The sequence below is a fragment of the Astyanax mexicanus genome, chromosome 23 (assembly GCF_023375975.1).
Source record: "Astyanax mexicanus isolate ESR-SI-001 chromosome 23, AstMex3_surface, whole genome shotgun sequence".
NCBI classification, from domain to species: Eukaryota; Metazoa; Chordata; class Actinopteri; order Characiformes; family Acestrorhamphidae; genus Astyanax; species Astyanax mexicanus.
The window spans coordinates 1,777,831-1,788,713 of NC_064430.1; positions in this window are offsets into that span (position 1 = coordinate 1,777,831).

Below are 10,883 nucleotides of genomic sequence, written 5' to 3' on the forward strand. Positions count from 1 at the left end.
GTCTCCGGTCGGTGTGATCCGCCTCCAGTCGGTGTGATCCGTCTCCAGTCGATGTGATCCGTCTCCGGTCGGTGTGGTCTGGTTTCGGTCGGTGTGATCCGTCTCCGGTCGGTGTGATCCGCCTCCAGTCGGTGTGATCCGTCTCCAGTCGATGTGATCCGTCTCCGGTCGGTGTGGTCCGGTTTCGGTCGGTGTGATCCGTCTCCGGTCGGTGTGATCCGCCTCCAGTCGGTGTGATCCATTTCCGGTCGGCGTGATCCGTTTCCGGTCGGCGTGATCTGTCTCTGTGATCTTTTCGGCTCGTTCTGTTACGGCACTAATCTTTCCTCAGAACTCAGAACTCAGCCCTGACTGACGGCAGGATCCGGCGCTGTGGTTTATGGTGACAGTCGAGGTCGTTCCTGCGCGTTACGGCCCTGCGTTCCCGCAGTGTTAGTATACCTCCGGTAGCGTTTCTGGAGTAATATCCTCAGCGGCGCATGTTATCATCCTAACAGCAGCTTTATTACTCCAGACTGACACGTATCTCCAGCAGCAGCGCTATAAAGCAGCATAACAATCCTTTATAAGCTCATTAACACCTTCCCAGCGGGAGGCAGGGGGCGCTGCGGCGGCGTAAAGACTGGGGTTTAGACTTAAGTCTTATTCTGGGTTAGTTTTAATTAATTAATTCAGTATATTAATTATTAGACCTATAATGATTATATTATTACATGAAGAAGGTTGCGCCTTATCACCAATTTTCTGATCGCTTGTAAAACCTCATTATTTCACTTCTTCTATTTTAGAATAGTAAAAAATAAATGGGTTTTCATCAATTTGTACAAATTTTTAGCTTTCCATTTCTGCCCCTCACCTTCAAGATGTCAGGAAAACTATAGAATTTTCCTTTTTGCATCTTGTAACACAAATCTGATGTTAGAATTCCACCTACTTTTCTTACAAAATTCAAATGTTGATGGAAAAATTTGAAAACCATCTTAAGGTTTTTTTTTTTACATTATTACTAAATTACAAAAATCCTGAAACTAAGATTTTTAGTTATTATAGATTTTAACTATTAGTTTACATGTAAAGATTGGTGTCTAAGCCCCGCCCACTAGTTACTGTGCTGTATGCTGCTGTAAGATCCCACTGTTCTGATTGGATAAAAAGTCAACTTTATATTTACTCAGATTCCATAAATATGATGTTGTATTAATACTGAGTTTAAATTGGATTTAAATTAAAATTTTGAGATAAAAATGCTGCATAATGCTGCTTTAAACAGAGTTTAACAGGGATCTTCACAAGTCTGCAGAAACCTTGTTTCTCCTGAAAGGTTCCTCAGAGTTCTCCTCCGTCTGAAGGACACAGAACATCTCAGCAGAAACAGCAGTGTTAATATTTATGGACGGTTTTTGGAAGCTGTGGTTTGAGCGATGCTGGTTGTGAGATTTCAAGCAAACGGCTTCAAACCCACGACTGTATATCTGCAGCATCAATCCTCCGGAGGAATCGAAAGGAAATAAGAATAAATGTCAGACCTTCTCATTTCCACGCCCTTCTGTTCGGACTTTCCACCCTCCAATAGGTCATGTGATTAATTCTGTTTCTCAGAGGATGACATGGAGTAAAAGTTCAGAGTTTTGGGTTATGCTTCATAAAGTTGTTGGTGGAGGAGGAGAAATGCTTTACTCTACAAATATATTGAATTTCTCAGAATTCCTTTGAAGAATCCCTTTTTTATCCCTGTTCACTTTAGTTCTTGGACTTTCGTCTGTCCTATGAAAACATTTTCATATGGGTCGTTTGTGTTTTTGTGAAAACAGAAAAAACATATTCAATCAGACATTCTCAATTCCAAACTGGGACATTTTAATTTGTGGTATTTAGGGCAAAGTGACAAGAAAATCAGAATTCATATGACTTTGATTGAAACGTAAAGAAAAAGTAAAGAAGACAGTGTGTACAGTAAAAAATCCCTCTTGAGTATAAGAGGAAATGGAAAGTAGTGGTGAGTAAGGGCTTCAGTGGAGGAAAACCGAGGTAACAGAGCTTAAAATCGACTGTTCAGACTGTTACATATTCTCTGTTTCAGTAATAATAAAATACGATTATAAGATTCCTGTCGCAGCCACAGGTTTTTCCTAATGAATTGACTGAACACACAATGATACAGAACATGGTTACAGTCTAAAAAGTCAAATAAACCAAATAAAAACCTGACTGAGAAGAATTTTACTTTAGATCATTTCTGATCAAACTGTTAAAACGTCCTTCCATGTTTAAAGTCCTTCTTGTCTCCTGGTAGAACTATATTTTCATGACAGTTACTTCAAAGGATTTTACGTCAAATAAAAATATTTTACTTTAAATCAAAGACTTCTAATTAAAATTAAAAATATATTTTAAAACAAAGATTTTACTTCAAATTAACTGATAAATGTTACGCTGACTGTTTTTACACAATACAATTTTTTTGTTTATTTGTTTAGATATTTACTGTATTTGCTTTAAAATGTTTGTTTGCAGTTTATAAACCGCATATTTTTGTTATATATTTTTATTTTGTTACACTTATTATTAATACATACCAAATCAGGCTCTTGGTGAGTTTTATAGATATTTTTTGTTTCTACTGAACGTATAACACTGCTATATTTACACTGAATGAAGTGTTGCAATAGTATAGTCTTAAAATTATTTAAGAAAATGTTGTTCTTATGTTTTTATATGTTTTTAATGTAAAAAAAACCCACAAATACACAATTCCTATGGTATTTTTGTGTATACTAACTTCAAATAAAATACTTTTACTTCAAATCTAAATATTTAATTTAACTGTAAAGATTTGTTCTAGATTAAAAGTCCTTTTTTCGTATGCTCACTTCTGGAGTCTCCTAGTAGAACTTTATTTCTATGCTAGATACCGACCTTGTCCCAGATCGAGATATGGGCCTTTTCCCATGTGATAAAATCAGCCTTGTCCAATGAGGCTACTGCATCGTTAGCACACGAGCTACTAAGCTCATCCAACATCATCCAACATCACTACCACAGTGTTAGCATTCCGGTGGCCAAGCTTGTCCATCGATAGCCTTTAGCATGGCCCAGCTAGCCAATAGGAAGTCCCGGTTTTAGGCCTTTTTGAATAATCTTTGACCTTTCGTTTCTCATGTGTTGTATTAAAGTTGGGTGCAGCTGTGGGTATTTTGGGTCTTTTAACTCAACTGGATTCAGAGCCTGTTCAGATCCAATTAAACTGACTAAACAGCCGTATATAAACGAGCGAGCGCTGCTATAGGAACTCCTGAACTGCAGTAATGGTGGTAAAATCTCTGTAAAGCTTTGCTTATATTAAAAATGCTAACTGCATCTGCCTGTCGACTTTACGTTACAGCAGCTCCATAATTCAGCAGGAGTGAAATGGGCTTTAGGGTTCATTGTTGATAGAGCTGTTCCTCTTTCTCTGCGCTGTGATTGGCTGTCGGAGCCGCCGGGCAGACTGTGTGAGTAAGTAAATTAACTTCGTTCTGCATAGTTTGCATAGCTGTCACCCTAAATCTAATAGAAATAGGGAGATGGGTGAGAGGAACCTGTAGAATCTGGCAACCCCAGATATATTTCTTTTGTTTTTAGTGGAGGACAGCTTTAGGATACTTTACTACAACAACAAGCTATATTATATGGATAATAGCTTTAAAACACCTGCTTATTTATTGTTTACTCTAAATTTAAAGGAATTAAAAAGAGTTTATTCTGCTTTTGTTGGAGTAACTGTTTCTACTGTCGAGAGCTGTATGTTTTTTATAAATCAAGCTAAACTGTGCATGAGTAAATGGCTCACCTATACAGTAGATCACTAAAATAAGGCCCAATATGTATGTATGTCTATGTATACATATATATATATATATATATTATTTTTTTTTCTTTAATTTTTTTTTTTCATTGAATTCTGTTTCTATGTACATTTACATACACAGCGTCCCAAATTTACAAAAAGAAAATAATGACATTTGTCGCAATACTGATGTGTTGCAGAATTTAAGCAGTTCTTTAAAGTCTTGTTTTTCGTTTTCTTGACCAAACCTCTGTAAAAATGATGTTTTTTTTTTATTAATTAGAAAGCGCTGCTCTACAGGGATTGGCTGACGAGCCCTACAGCAGCGTGAGTTAGCGTAAGCTAACCGCTTATCATGTTTATTTAGTTCTGTAGCCGCTGGTAGGTCTTACCCTGGTCTTTTGGGTCTCTTTACTAAAGGAAACCTTCCATCTCCATATAGTCTGCTCTCTTTGGCCATATTTAACTGATCTATTCATCAGATCAGGCCTATAGGGAGAAGTGTGTTTGTGTGTGTGTTTTATATGTGTTTGTAAGTAAATAGGATTTAGTTGTGGTGGTTTGGGTTGGATGGTAGATAAGTGTCTCCACCCAAGAGTTATTGTGTTATAATGGAAGAACCACTGCTTTGTTTGCAGTTTTTGACAGTCTCTCTTGTTCTAAATACAGCTTAGATAGGATAAAAAAATAATTTATTCCATGGTACAGCTCACATTTTGTAAGGTGAATATATACAATATATACAATATATACAAAAATAAATGTGTAATTAGCAAGTTTGAGAGTTGTTTTTTTTACCCTGTGGGGTAGAATGTGTTCACACTGATAAGAGTTAAATAGAGTTAATGTATGACTCCATGCAGTGTTGAATTATATTTATAATTTTTTTATTATATCTTGTGGTAGAGTTATTCTAACACTATAGTGAGTGGGACCATATGTTATCTAGAACAATGTTAAATTCAACTTTTAAATAGTTAATTTAACATCGTCAATTTTGCTGTGTAAAAACTGTAAGAACCATAGACTGTGTATAGCTGGACAGAGCATCGTCTCTCTAAAGTGAAGCCACCACAGGTCGGGCGCCCCCTGCTGTTCGGTTGCAGAAAGCTGTGTAACCCCACCCATCCCCATAGGTTTCAATGGCAAAACAGAACAACTTTCAATCACGTTTTTTTCTAATATACTGTAATTCTACCTCCTTTATTTAAATGCAGCAGCTAGTGTAACCTCTGCTTATATTGTTACATTTTTATATCCCCACAGAATTCGGTTTTTAAAACGTTACTCAGCTCTATTCAAAAACGGTGTGGTTATTGTAAAAGGGCTAGTTATGTGCGGGACCTCTGCTCCGCTCTGCAGCCTGTGACCTCGAGGCAGTCCTCAGGGGCGGGGTTATTTAAATGAGACTGCTCTCCACAGTCTTTCTCCCTCCTCTGGTCTCTACTGCGCAGACTCGGGTATCAGGATCGCCAACATGGAGGAAGATTTTGGCTTCATTTTCATTGAATGAATGGGAACAGAGACACGGCGTCCATCTTTTTTTACAGTCTCTGGTAAGAACTGACCCGGCTTTTGGCATTTCTAGGAATTTCTAGGAACTTTTAGGAACAGCCCGTTTTTAATGTAAGGTTTGTTGAGGAACGGTTGAGAAGAAGAGTTATATTCTTCTGGACATTTTTATGGGCTGTTGATTAAGTGCATCATTAAGTAGAGTTCAGGCTAATTGCAGGCTAAATGCTAGTTTGTGCATTTAAAGTAGCCTTGCTTTTCCTGGCACTTCCTGGCAAAACTCTATTGTAACGGTGCAGCTACCTGGACGTGTCCAACAAACTCTTCTCAGCAGAGGAAACTGAGCTGCTGGTTGACGCTGTGAAGGAGCTCCAGCAGCTCATTTACGGGAACAGCAATGTTATTTTATTTACTATTCTGTTTATTGTTGATGTAAAAGTTGGGTTTGTGCTGCTGTGTGTTCATGTGTGTGTAATAAGTGGGGGTGTATGCTCGGCTCGGTGCAGCGCCGGTGTTACCGAGATAGCGATGAACATCTGACTGTTGGCGTCTGTCTAGGTTTTATTCAGTCAGTGGAGCTCCTGTGTTTTCTGTTACCAAGATAAACAAGCAAAACTCCAGAAATGTACCTGAACACACTTGGTGTTTTTTCTTGATTGGCTCGTTTTTTTTGTTCGTTTTCTTTTATTGGCTAATAAACTGGCATATAGTCAAGAATATCGTTATCACAAAAAATGTCTTGATATAATTTTAGACCCATATCGTCCACACCTAATCAGTATAAAGGTAACCTTCCTTTTGTTTCGCAGCACAGTTGTGTTATAATATATTTATATACTGTATATGTGCTGTGGGTTAAGCGGACGCTTCAAAGGGATCACCAGGCTCCTGATTGTCTCCTGAACCTCTCGGGTATAGACGCCCAGCCGCAGGTGGCAAACGACTACATCAAAGTGCGGCTTTAATCAAACTTAGCTTTTTGATCCTGCCATTTATTTTAATCAGTCTGGCTGAGAGAAAAGGGAAATCAATTCCTTCTGGTTTGCTGAAGCTGTTCTGAGAGCAGGACTGGAGACGTCTGCAGGTTCTCTGTGTGTGAACGACGGCGGCAGTGGCGGCGGCGGTGATGCAGATCATCAGTAGGATTTACGTGGTTTTGGGTTTTCGCTCTACAGAACGTTTATTCTCTGATATAATTGCATCTGCTCTGTGATGCTGGTTCAGGGCTGTCCAATTTAAAACGTATGATATTTGGATTCTGCACAGAATACTTACAACAATCACAATGCAAATATATCCCATCCCGTCCACATGAGGGACGAGGTGCACAGCCAACGCCTCAAAGTCTTTTACTTCGTTCTTATTAAATATACACAGTTCTGATATAATAAAATGTATATATAATATATATAATATAATAAAACTATGCCTCACAGAGTGAGGTAAAGTGAGGTAGAGTAAGGTAGATGGAGGTAGTGTGAGGGTAGACTACCACTTCATCAGATGGTCTGAGATGCACTTCAAACAGAAACAAATCAATTAAATCAAACAGCATCAGGAGATGGTCTGAGACGCATTAAAACAGGTACAAATCTGATACTCATACCACTTCAGGAGATGGTCTGAGACGCATTCAAACAGGTACAAATCAAACCAGTCAAACCCTTTATAAAGGAGGTCTGAGACACATTTATAACAGATACAATTCTGATTGATCAAACAACATTAAAACAGATACAAATCCAATTCACTCAAACAACTTCAGAAGGCTGTCTGAGACAAACGTGGAAAAAATGTTAAGATGATTTTAACTGGGATAAAATCTGAAACACATATGCTTCAAAGAAGAATTGACTGAACTGTAACTGACAATAATTATTCTAATAATAATAATAATAATAATAATAATAATAATAATAATAATAATAATAATAATGCAAAAATCCTCTTCTCTCTCTGCATGAAGAGCTTTGTTTATTTGAGCATGTCTCCATTAGGAGATGGAGGGTTCAGGCTAATCTCACCCTAACCTCAGATTAGGGTAATTTAATAGGTGTGAGGTTGAGATGGTTCAGATGGTTGATATGGTGTCGGCGGCGGCTGGATGGAAGCAGATGGATTTGGCAGGGCTGCAGAGTCTCTCTCAGCACTTGAAGCGAGTTTCAGAAAGCCATGATTTATTAAACAACACCTGCAGCAGATCCCGATCTTTTGTAGGAGTTAAATAAATAAAGTAAAGGCGAGTTATTCAGGCTTTATTTAGAAGCGGGGCGTAATGAAGCTGTAGCGCGGCGCGGGGGTCATCCCCGTCCCTCTGGAACAACACAACAGCAGTTACCGGGCCCAGACCGAGTCCTGGTTCCTCTGCAGCATATGTCTCACAGTTTGCAGGGAGCTGGATTTGATCTTTTGGGCAGCTGGTTGTTTTACAACACGGCCTCGCTTGCTGAATATGAACTTTAGATCTTTCATATGTACAGTACTGTGCAAACATTTTAGGCACCTAAGCAAATTACACTTTTTAAATCCATTTATCTCAGCATTATTAGTGTTCTTGCCTGACAAAAAGCACCACACATGATTTAAACAGATGCAAATAAACATAAATACAGTAAAAAGTTACAAGAATTTCTCATTTTCAGGCAAGTAGAACAAAGCGTAGAGATTCCAGATTTCTCCTGGATGCTCCTCAGCCAGCATGTGTATATAACGTTCAGTTATGTTTATGTTTGAGTAAAATAAACATTGTTGTTTTATTCTATAAACTACAGACAACATTTCTCCCAAATTACAAATAAAAATATTGTAATTTAGAGCATTCATAGAGCTTTCAGACCTTACATAATAAAGCAAAGAAAACAAGTTCATTTTCATAAAGTTTTAAGAGTTCAGAAATCAATATTTGGTGGAATAACCCTGATGGTTTTTAATCACAGTTTTTCATGCATCTTGGCATCATATTCTCCTCCACCAGTCTTACACACTGCTTTTGGATAACTTTGGAATTGGGACACAGCCGTGAAAAAAACGCCCTTATAAGGAGATGGGGAGCCCGAGAACAGAGAGAGAGAGAGAGAGAGAGAGAGACAGGGGAGAAATATAAACAAAAGCTCACCAGAGAAGCATTTTATTTATTTATTTATTTATTTCATTATCGTTCACTACAGTTCAAACAACCTCATGGACCAGATGTTTCTAATTGATAAACACTTTAGAAATGAGGAGCGTTTTCAGATATTATAGATTAAAAAGATAAAATGTCTGTATGTAATAATTTTTTTTTTCATTCTTGGATTGGGATAAGGGGGTGGAGCTATTAAATAAGTAGGTGATTCTGGCTCCGCCTCTGTTTCTGCTCTCTACTGCTCTGGTTGTAATCTGGTTGTGAATTTGCCAACATGGCGGACGATTTTTGGCTTAATTTCTACAGAACAGAAGAGAATGGAGCCAAAGCTTCCATGTTTTCTACAGTGATTGATCTCAAGCCTCACAGAAAAGTGAAAATATTGTTTTTATGTGTAGGCCACTCTCTAAAATGAGTTACAGTTCAGGATGAATGTGAGCAAAGTGTCATATTACTGTTGTAGGACCCTGAGGAAGTGTGAGGAAGTGAGAAAGTGTGAGGAAGTGTGTGGAAGTGTTGTCAGCCCCAAACAAACATGATGTAATAAATCTGCTGTACTTCATTTCAGCTGCTCCCCAGCGAGGCGACGCAGGCGAACACTGATAATTATGTAATAATACAGCGATATTTACATAATACCATCAAAACCGTGCCACACGCGGCGGTGAAACCCTCGCGCCATGTACCGCACGTCACGGCCAGCCTGACGAAAACTCATTCTTTCACTTCACACCACGTTATTCAGAAAGCTCCTTCAATCTATCTGGAATTCAATCCGCACTTCATCATGCAGGCAAACTGCTCAGGGACAGAACCGGCGAAATGGAGGTGCAGAAATCATCAGAAGCGTGACAGGCTGCCATTAGCCCGGACGACTCTGTCTGTTCAGTCGTTATGAGTCAGGTTCGCTGCCGGCCACCTTTTGTTCCCGAGCCGCCCCGCTCCAGCGCTTCAAAGGACGATGAATGACCTCATTACACGCCGGCTGCAATATCGCCATCACCAAACAAAGCTTCCCTCCACGTCCAACTCTCTTACAGCTCAGGTAATTTATGGACGCCACGGACAAGTGGGACCAGCCGCCGCCGCCGCGCTGCTAAAAATCCCGTCGGCTGCGGTGAATGTAGGACAGGGCATTTTTTGTTAAATGTTGATCTAGAGGACAAAATTTTCATCCTGCTGAAAATGTCTTATTCTTATTAGAACCCGACAGATCCGTCTCCTGATTCCGGCCTCATTTCCAGACCCAGGTGACCTAAAAAATAAAAAACAGCTTTCAGATACATGAAGCTTCGGCCTCCATTATGGAAACAAAGAAACCTGAGATCCTGACTCACGTAAAAACGCACAACCATGGAAAATAACAGAGGAATAAGCAGGACTTTTTAATTTATGCACACAGACAAGGACAGGAAATGGGAAACACCTGGGACCTAACAAGGGGGCGGAGCTACAAACGTACAGGTGAGCAACAGGGCCAATAGGGCCTCATTTCCAGACCCAGGTGACCTAAAAAAAAAAACAGCTTTCAGATAAATGAAGCTTCGGCCCCTCTATTATATAAACAGAGCTGAGCTATGCTACGTTAATTTGTACACAATTGAATACAGTGAATAGCTCTATTTGAGTAATGTTCTTTTAATGTACTTTAAAAAGAAGTGAAGGTCAGTCAATCCAAAAAGAAGAATTTCAAGAACTTTGAAAGTATCCTCAAGTGCAGTCTCCGCAAACAAAGAGTTTCCTTAGTCTCTTTTATAAACAGAGCTGAGCTATGCTACGGTGATTTAATGGAAATATAAAAATATTACAGTTAGGGATGTGAGTAGATTTATTGAAGGAACACAAATTAAGAAACGAGGAACTAAACAAACAAAGACACAAACAACCTAAGCAAATCCGAAAATACTGTGGACTACGGAAACGAAGAAACCCGAGATCCTGACTGACGTAAAAACGCACAACCACAGACAAATACCAGAGGAACAAGCAGGACTTTTTTATTTATTTATTTATACACACAGACAAGGACAGGAAATGGGAAACACCTGGGACCTAACAAGGGGGCGAAGCTACAAACAAAGTGCAGTCACCACAAACATCTAAAACGTTATAATGGTGAAACTGGCACTCATCAGGACCGCCCCAGGAAAGGATAAAAGAGTAAGAGTTTCCTCAGTCTCCATTTTAAAAACAGAGCAGAGCTATGCTACAGTAATTTGTTGGAAATATAAAAATATTACAATTAAGGGATGTGCCATATCAGGAACTTTGAAAGTATCCTCAAGTGCAGTCACCACAAACATCTAAAATGTTATAATGGTGAAACTGGCACTCATCAGGACCGGGTTTCCTCTGTTGTACAGGATACGTTTATCAAGAGTTACCAGTCTCCAGCTTTCAGATACATGAAGCTTCAGTCTT